Source organism: Antechinus flavipes, chromosome 3, assembly GCF_016432865.1.
Source record: "Antechinus flavipes isolate AdamAnt ecotype Samford, QLD, Australia chromosome 3, AdamAnt_v2, whole genome shotgun sequence".
NCBI lineage: Eukaryota > Metazoa > Chordata > Mammalia > Dasyuromorphia > Dasyuridae > Antechinus > Antechinus flavipes.
Window position 1 is genome coordinate 58,135,764 of NC_067400.1, and position 8,427 is coordinate 58,144,190.

Genomic DNA, 8,427 nt, shown 5'->3' on the forward strand with positions numbered 1-8,427 from the left:
TTGGGGAGAACACACAGAAGACATCATCTCAACATATACAAAAAGAAAGGAGCACAATAGTGTCTAAGATATTTGGAACAAAGCTTATTTTTCCAAATTTTCAACATACTACATGTCCTGAGGATGGAGCCTGCCCATTTTTAATAGTTCTTGAGACATAATAAGAACCCAATAAATATTAACTGATGAAATCAAAGGAAGATCAAGCCTGCCCTTTTAATACTCTCAAAGGTACTAATTTGAATTACGCCACACATCTATTTTTCTAAGTATCCCCCTATAATTTCTATACTGGCCAGAATAAAAAAAATTTTAGCTGACTTAAGAGTAGTTTGTTCTCATAGGGTTAAAGAGGGACTTTAGAGGCCATTTACTCCAATAAATGGGAAACTGAGGCCCAAAGAGATTAATTCTATTGTTCAAGATCACAGAGGTTAGTCAGTGGCAAAGGCAGGATTTGATCCGAAGTCCTGAGATTAAATTCAGTAACACTTTTAACCATACTGCAGTCTTGCAAAAAGTGCATCATACTTATTCTCAGCTAGATTTCAAATAGGTACTAAAATTAGGAAGGCTATATTACTCTGAATTCTCCTGAAATTAAAACTTAAGTGTTTTCTAAGAGGAAAAATAGTAACACTAAATTATCAACCAATAAATAAATAATTAGGCACTTACCATGTGCCAGTAATTGTGCTAAGCTCTGGGAGATATAAAGCAGCAAAAGACAGTCCCTGACACCAAGATGCTTATAATTGAATTGAGGAGACAGCATGCAAACAAATATGATAATTTATGCCTGTTTTTAAAACATTTCACTTGAAGTAAATTATTACAGAAAAGGAAAGCATTTCCTGCATTATGAAGGCCATTTTTTTCTTTGCACATCTTTTGATCAAGTCATTCTCCGTGTCATAGAGAAGATTCTGAATTCTTGAAAGGTAGCACAAGCCCCTGCAGATCTTCCTGGGCTGGAAAGGCATCCAATTCAAAGCTTCTGATGAAATTGTCTGCCCTCAGAAGTCATGTCTCAGTGATTTAGGAGAGTCTCATTGCCAGATGGCTGGTTACCACATGGTGCCTATTTGAGCTGCAACAATTCATGAAACTATTCAAGTGGGAACTGATCTCCTGAGGTCTCAAACAACTGATGGCAGTATATTATCCCAGAGAAAACGTTGGCTTTGAAGGCCAAGATTTGAGATTGGGCTCAAATTTTGTCTCTGCTACTTACTACATATCTCATCCAAAATTTTTGTTCCTCCAGTTCCTACATAATAAATTCTTAATAAAGTTTTGGGGCTGCTAGGTGGCATAGTAGATAGGGCACTGGGCTTGAAATCAGGAAGAGTCATCTTCACAAGTTCAAATCTGACCTAAGATACTAGCTGCATGGCCTTTTTGCAAGTTACTTAACTCTGTTTTCCTCAGTTTCTCATCTGTAAAATGAGCTGGAGAAGGATATGCCAAGTCACTTTAGTTTCTTTCCAAAGAAAACCCCAAAATGGGGTCACGAAGATTTTGACATGATTGAAGCAACTCAAGAACGAAAAAGTCTTTTTTTTTTTTTTTTTTTTTTGGTATTGTATTGTATGACATACTGAGACCTTATTCTTTCCCTCTGGTTACTTATTTAAGTTCCATCTCTGTTGGGTGGTCTGTGAGTAGAATAAAACAGTAATTACTCTAGTTTTATTAGTTGCTCTCTTAGGAGGCAGCAGCCACAATGAGCAAGACATTTCTCAACTTTATGAAAAGGCCTGGATTTATCCATCACCAGCAGTCTCAATTTGAGGCTGGTAAAAAATTCAACCCTTCAAAAAAGTCATTTGTGGTCACCTGTGCTTTATGTGGGAACTTCTAAGGTACTTCGGGCCATTTCAATTGGAATCTTTCTAAAACATCAGTCAGGCAAACAACCCATCTGAGTAACCAATGGAGTTTTTTTCCTGCACCTAACCTGAATTTCCCACTTGGGATTCATGACCACCAAAAGCTCTTATACTTGAGCACATTGTAAGAGTTTGATGAGCACTGACTAGCTGCCTGAAACTTTCCAAAGAAGGAAGAAAAAAGCCTTTCTTGGATCAGGAGATTCTATCAGATATAAATATAGACTTCTTTATTATTCATTTACTTGACTGTAACTATCTCCCTTTACTCAATCCCTGAATTTCTCTAAATCAGTCAACAAATCCTTGAGATCAGAATAGAAATCTGAATGAGGGATTCTTTGCCTTTGCTAAGTTTATTTTTGATTTAGTAGATGTATCATAGATATTCGAAGCTAGTGTCCTTTGTATAGCAATGAAAGAAATTTGCCATTTGTTTACAGTCAGCTAAAACAGATGTGATTACTATAAGAGAGCTGGAAAGCTGTCAAGTCTGGGTTGTTATTCTCCTTCTCTTAGAAATGTTAATCATATTTAATACATATATGAAGGATATTCAGACTATTTCTATCCTGTCCTATCTTGCTGATGTTTTTTCCTTGTTAATGATTTTGGGAGGTAGTGTTTGATGCCCTTTCCACTTCTGGAAACAATTAACAGAAGTAATGGTTAGGGGGACCAGAAGGCAAGCAGTTTAGACTTGTAACGTTTAACCTGGAATTTGCTGAGCATGTAACTCAATATCCCTGTATTGTTGTGTTTTCCCCCTCTCCCAACCATAAACTGCTCACCTTTGAATGAGAACTAATGAACATGAGCCATGTCAACATTTTTAAAAAATAGTGTCCATTGGAAAAATTGAATTTTTTTGTATCAAAAAACCAAATATTCTGGTGCTAAAGAAAATATATTTGAGACATATAAGTAATGCCGGCCCTATAAGAGATGTTTTAAATTAAACATAGCATAGGTAATACATTCTGCATACACAGTACAATCAATATGCACATATATTCTGTGTGTGATAATAATAATAGCTAACATTTATAAAGTACTAAATATGTATCAGAGGCTATGCAAAGTACTTTACAATTATTATCTAATTTGATCCTGGGGATTAATTGAAGTGCTTGGCTATGTGTGTGCCAGGCACTGAGAATATAAAGATAAAACAGGAACTACTTTTGCCCTAAAGGACTGTCCAGGATTGGACTATCTATACAAATGTACTTATATTTGTTTTTTGTTTTTTTTTAATTTTATTTTATAATAACTTTTTGTTGACAGAACCATGCCAGGGTAATTTTTTTATAACATTATCCCTTGCACTCGGTTCTGTTCCGATTTTTCCCCTCCCTCCCTCCACTCCTTCCCCTAGATGGCAAGCAGTCCTATATATGTTAAATATGTTGCAGTATATCCTAGATACAATATATGTTTGCAGAACCGAACAGTTCTCTTGTTGCACAGGGAGAATTGGATTCAGAAGGTAAAAATAACCTGGGAAGAAAAACAAAAACGCAAATTGTTTACATTTATTTCCCAGTGTTCTTTCTTTGGGTGTAAATGTACTTATATTTGAAATAGATACAAGGCAATTTGGAATATGAGGAAAGGTCTCATAGAGAAGGTGGCATTTAAAGTGAATTCTAAGGGAAATTGGAGACTCTAGGTAGTTGAGAAGAGAAGGAAATCCTTTCCAGGCACCAGGCTCTGAGTTCAGGTTTGGACAGTCTATGCAAAAGTATAGGGACTGATCAGATCAGCTATCTTATATAGATAGACTCTTGATACAGCTCATGAGCTTATTAATTTTCCTAGGAAAATACCAGTTATTAGGACTCAATAGCACATTTAGAAACCTCGTAAATGATCGGAAGGCATTTCAGCGTGATGAATGGTTTGTAGCCCTAGCTAAGCTATTTATTCTCTGTGATCTAGATGGGTAAGTCAGTAACAAAGGATTTCAGAGTTGGAAGGGATGTCAGTGGCCATCTATTCTAATTTGTTCTAATTTGGAAGGCTCTTTCTGGGTCATACTGGAAGAGTGGTTATCTCCAGTGAGAGAGGGGGAGCCAACTACTGTACTCTTGAGGCAATCAATTCCACTCGACAATCTGGACCTCAGTTTGCTCATCTGTGAAATGAAAGATACTAGAAATAGAGCTAGAAAAGAATTTAAAGTTCCCTAGTCCAACTCTGGCACTCAATAGCCCATCTTATAAATTAAGCAACTGGGGCCTAGAGGAGCTATCAAGGGATACAGAGGGAGTGAGGGGCAGAACCAGGATCTGAAGCTGAATAGGGTCAGATCTCCAGCAAGTTCCTGTGCCCCAGGATCCACCTGTATGCACTCTGGGACTCTTGAGTTTACCATATGGAGCCAGGATTCAGACCCACCATTCAATTATTCCGCTAGCATCTAAATGTCGTGCTGCCACATTGGTATCCTCCTTGCCAAGTCAAGTCCACAATCATTTATCGAGCACTTGTTATATGGCAGACACTGTGCTAATACTGGGAATATCTTTAGAAGAAAGAAAAATTCCTGCCCTCAAGGAGATAACATTGCAAGGAGGGAAGACAGCCCATAAAAGAGCACTGAAAAGTCGACTGGAGAAGAGAGAAATCTCGAGTCAGAAGCAGAGTGAGAAGAGTGAACAGACACAGAGGTGGTGTCCAAATGAATCTATGGGTGGAGCTCACCAAGCAGAGGACTGGCACGGGGAGTAGAGCGATATTCCAATCCAGAAGGCCCAGAGGCCCTGGCATCTGCTCACAAAAATACCCATTTCCTTCTCTAGCAGGAAAAACAGTAATTAAATCACTAACAAAACCCTCTTCCTAGGGCCGGCCAGCTGTCCCCAAGGTTATCTACCTCTTTAGAACATACGCGCCTCGAGGGCATGGGCCGGTTCCCTGGCCAATGTCAGTCCCCTTCCCCTTCCTGTCCTCCCCTGCTCCACACACCAGGGCTTAACACGGCGCGGTGCCAGCTACAGTGGTTTCCATCCCGTTCCTGCCTAGTGTTTCAGAAATGGAAATGGAGCGTAGATGGGTGATTTCGGGGACGGGACCGTGGTTTTTCTCATCTATCTGCCTTGGCCGGGCGTTAGCTCTGAGCGTTCGCACCAGCTGGGCTATGGCTCCAAAAGGAGAAATGGGACTCGCCGAGGCCGGCTGGGGACCACAGCCCAGCGGGGCTTGGCCAAGCCGGGAGCTCTTTCCGAGCCGGGATGCGTTCAGGCTTGCTGCTTTCCATCTCTGGAGGATTTGTCAGCGTGGATGCCCCGCAGCTTTGGATGATTTGAAGTTTGGCTTAGTAAGGCTTGCCGCATGTCACGTGGCTCGTTTATAAACAAGGTGCTAATTAAAGCCAGCCTTTAGAAGCTAGATATTATTTCCCCCCTCCCGCTCTCCCCCCAACCCCTCCCGGTTGTGTGATGATGGATGGAGAAGATGATGTAGTCTCTACGTATAGTCTAATTGTAGTTTTTCGATAAAGGCTTGTTAACGTCTTAATTCTAGTCTCTTGTTAAAAGAGCATATTAAAATGGCTCCTTTAATTGCTTGGTATTTTTTTACATTTTTAAATCACAAAATCTTTGAATTGCCTGTGACTCCAGAAGCCAGAACTAACCCACCCCACACTCATTCAATTTGATGCTTCCTTATTTACATGCATTCTATGAATATTGATTCTTAAAATGAATCCTTATTTACATGCGTTCTATGAATATTGATTCTTAAAATGAATCCTTATTCACATGCTTCCATACTCACATACATTCATATACATCCTATGAATATTGAGCCTTAAAATGAAAATATGTAAAGAAGGGAATAAGAAGAATAACCTCATGTCATTTCTTTACAAAAGGAAATGTGTAGGCAGGCCATTTTGAAAAATCTGACAGTTTCACTTTGTCCTTTGTGAAATTAACCATGAAGGGACAGTTAAGTGGCCAAATGGAAAGAGCACCAATCTTGAAGTCAGGAGAATCTTAATTCAAATTTGGTTTCAGACACTTAACACTTCATAGCTGTGTGACCCTAGGCAAGAAACTTAACTCCAAATGTTTCAGAAGAAAGAAAGAAAGAAAGAAAGAAAGAAAGAAAGAAAGAAAGAAAGAAGAAAGAAGAAAGAAAGAAAGAAAGAAAGAAAGAAAGAAAGAAAGAAAGAAAGAAAGAAAGAAAGAAAGAAAGAAAGAAAGAAGGAAGGAAGGAAGGAAGAAGGAAGGAAGGAAGAAGGAAGGAAGGAAGGAAGGAAGGAAGGAAGGAAGGAAGGAAGGAAGGAAGGAAGAAAGAAAGAAAGAAGAAAGAAAGAAAGAAAGAAAGAAAGAAAGAAAGAAAGAAAGAAAGAAAGAAAGAAAGAAAGAAAGAAAGAAAGAAAGAAAGAAAGAAAGAAAGAAAGAAAGAAAGAAAGAAAGAAAGAAAGAAAGAAAGAAGGAAGGAAGGAAGGAAAGAGAGGTTAACCATCAGGAAATAACGACTATAAATAGTTATGTTTTGAACAAACCTTTTGCAAATTAGCTATAATCAGTATTCTTTTAAAAAACTTTCAATAAACCTTTTTTTTATTAATATTGATTATACCTAAGATTTTGGGTTAAAAATACAAACTATCCCTTTTTCTTCCCACCCCCAAAAGGATAATTAAAACAGAGCTTTCTGAAAATTTTCAACTAAAATAGTTAATTTTACAGATTACATACAATGAGCAGCCATACTCCCAAAGGACCTATCATGAATGTCTTTCCATTTTTCTCAGGAGAGAGGTTGAGGACTACAGATCAGCTGCCATCTTTGACTTATACTGCTACATCTGAGGGTGGGAGTGAGGTAGGCAAAAGTGGGGAGAGTGACAGTATTGAAAACAGACTAATTAAAACAAATTTTAAAACTCCAATATAACAAAAAGATGAATTTTGCATAGTATTGCATCAAAAAAGAAATCTAGAAATGCTCAGTGACTGAAGGTGGTGATTGTTATTGTTGCTTTGTTTTTTAAAGTCCCTGGTTATGTTTCTACCTTGCAGAAATGTTCCAGAACGAGGCATGCATTTTTTCATTCTGTTGAATGACATTTTTGCTCTCCTTCTACACTGAAGGAAAATTCTTGGGTTGCATAACATTTTCCAAAGGAAAAAAAAGGCTTATAGAATTGTGCATGGGTAGTTTGAGGGGGACCTTGAATGCAATGCTCTTGAAAATGACGTTCATTTGTAGTATTAAAAATTCTAACTAGAGGCGATCACTATCATCCCAAGAAGAAATGCCATCTTGGGTGATCGGTTTTAGGGAAAGGTTGGTATTATGGTGACTATTGTCACAGAGTCAGTTACCTTGAAAGCAGAATGATTTCAAGGAAGGAAAATCATGTTACCTCATGAACAAACTGAAGATTTTGTGAGAAAGAGAACTTGATTAACATTAAAAAGTCAAGGGGAAACACTGTGGCCTTTGTTCACACCTATAACTACTGAGTGTATCAGCTGTCATGTGGTTACTTATATTCTTTGTCCTGGGGGGGAAAAGGGAAACAGATGGCCGTTTTATAGGGCTGAGATAGTATTGTTTTTGGTAGGGAATGTGGTTTCCCCTTGGGGAGCACGGGGAGAGGTTTTCCATGTTTAGCAACAACTTGGAAAAAGATCTCACCCTACTTCCTCTTTCCCCCTTCAGTCCCAGGAGGAATCTAGGCAGGGTGGAATTGTCTGTGACCCAGATGTTTTCATGCTGCCCCTGCTTCCCTAACCAGCCACAGAACCAGATGACGTGAGGGCGTGCACCTGTGGGAGGCATTGATCAGGCAGGAAAGACCGGGAGGGCCAAGGATGGAATAGGGAGGGGCCCCAAACAGTGGAGGGAGGAACTCCCCCAGCCTAAAGGCAGCCAGCTGAGTTGATCTCGAGTTGGGGAATCAAGACCTTTCCCTAAAGCCAAGTCTTTTTCCCTTGGTATACAGCTATAAGTCATGAAGAATCTTAACACTGTTGAATCTTAATTTTGGAAGGGAGTTCAGATTTAGACAGGTTTCTTCCAGAACAAAATCAGGTGCTACATTTGGTTACCACTGTCATAAATGGTGGCAAGTAATATGGATGAATAGAATACTGGCCTGGAAGTCAAGAAAATCTAGTGTGGATCCCATCTTTGATACTTACCAGTTGAGTGAACAAAATCACCTAACTGAATTATTCTTCAAGCAAAACTCTCTAGGATTTATCTAATAAATTGTAGACAGATTATGTGGACTCTGGAAGAAATACAGAGAGTTCCCACACTTGGAATCCTTTACCTAATCAAAACATAAATCCTGCATGTATTAAGATTTTTTCAAGATTCATTCAACTTAATATATTTATTCCAAGTTCATATTCGTGTTAGTAATTGAAAGCATTTAGCACATTAGTAGGATCAGCCCAGATAAAATATATTTAATGTAGTTGGAAACAAGGATTTAGATATTGTTCTTTTTCTTTTTTTTTTTTTTTTCTAGTCAGCTTGGGGAGCTGGAGTCAGCAAGATTTGA